General features: G+C 39.4%; 1 pseudogene; it reads right to left on the bottom strand.

Annotated features, from left to right (window-relative positions):
- Positions 1-6: 6 nt before the first annotated feature.
- On the bottom strand, positions 7-1,210 carry LOC132009327 (rRNA-processing protein FCF1 homolog; annotated as a pseudogene).
- Positions 1,211-1,381: the final 171 nt, after the last annotated feature.

Below are 1,381 nucleotides of genomic sequence, written 5' to 3' on the forward strand. Positions count from 1 at the left end.
CCCAGGGTCACCCATCCCCAGGAGCTGTCTTCGTATCACAGGAGCTGAGTGCTTACCCTGTGGGTTCTTAGTTCGATGTCACATCTTGATGACAAGATTCCATTCTCTTCCGCATCAGTTTGAGACAGACATCGTAATGAAATTCTAATTAGCCAAATATGGAATGTAAGCCTGGAACTCATTTTATAGAGATATTTTCTTATGTGAACTACTTTCCCTGATGATAGAGGAGTTGTGACGATGTAACATCAGATATAGTTTATCTGATTGGCACTTGTAAGAAGGGTTCCCGGCAAAAAATAACTGTTTTTTTGTTGTTGTTGTCCTCCCTTTTGATCTTTTCCATTCCTTTTTTTTTTTTTTTGTCTTGTGAGCGGTCATCTGATTTATAAAAAGATGCAACAAAAAGTAAAATGGTACAAGATAATCAGTTTCAAAACAGAAAAAAAATGAGTGTCTTTAGCCATAGCTCAGAACAGAGGAACTGGGTAAGGAGAATTGCTTGTATGAACTGGCAACAGGAAAAGTTGGTAAAGGAGAGCTGAGGAACTCTATTAAGACATAGGAGTGAGGGGCTCCATCATCATCTGCCATTCGCTCAGTGTCATCTATATGGTTAGATATGTCCATGATGGGAACTCCAGCAATCTTCTGGGTCTGGGTCAGCTGATGCCACAGTGTAACACTCTGAATTACGTCTGTACTGAGCAGTCATCTGCATAGTTTGTCTTGTGTGTACGTGGTAATCGTTTGAATCTTGGCTCTTTCGCAATCCTTAGAGCCTCTTGATACTTTCACCCCAGTTTCTCAGTTTCAGCCATTACACAGTCAGTTGTACAACTGGTACACTTGGCACACAGCCCGTCCATCATTGACCGGTCAAGTTTGGCCTAAATAGAAAAGTTCATAAAGTCGGTACCAACCAGGATGTGGTAAGTTGGCCCAGCTGTGTGTTTATATTGGAAAAAGCAGGAGGGATGTTGGGGGACTTCTCTTTCCTTGAGTGCATGGGATCCTTCTTTTCTTTCTTTTTAGGTTTTAATCTGTCCTTCTCTCGGAGAAGGATCTCAGAGCTAAGCAATCACTTCCCGGTCACATACTTTCTTGCTTTCTCTTGCTTCCCCATGTTCACACCATGCCCATTTCTCCTTGCTTTTGATTTTCTAATTCACTCTTTGTTGTACCATAAAACTTATTAAATAAAATGTTGGCCTACTAAGTTATTGATTATTAGTAAGTTCTTTGTTCAAAATTTGAGAGCAAAAAGTATTATGTAAATATATCTTTTTGTTATTTAACTAGTCTTACAACATTTAGCATCAAATTTCTTGAAGCATTTAAACAAATTAATCACAAACTGGGGCTTGGGCTCTTTCTTTCT

The sequence above is a fragment of the Mustela nigripes genome, unplaced genomic scaffold (genome assembly GCF_022355385.1).
Source record: "Mustela nigripes isolate SB6536 unplaced genomic scaffold, MUSNIG.SB6536 HiC_scaffold_13710, whole genome shotgun sequence".
Taxonomy (NCBI): domain Eukaryota; kingdom Metazoa; phylum Chordata; class Mammalia; order Carnivora; family Mustelidae; genus Mustela; species Mustela nigripes.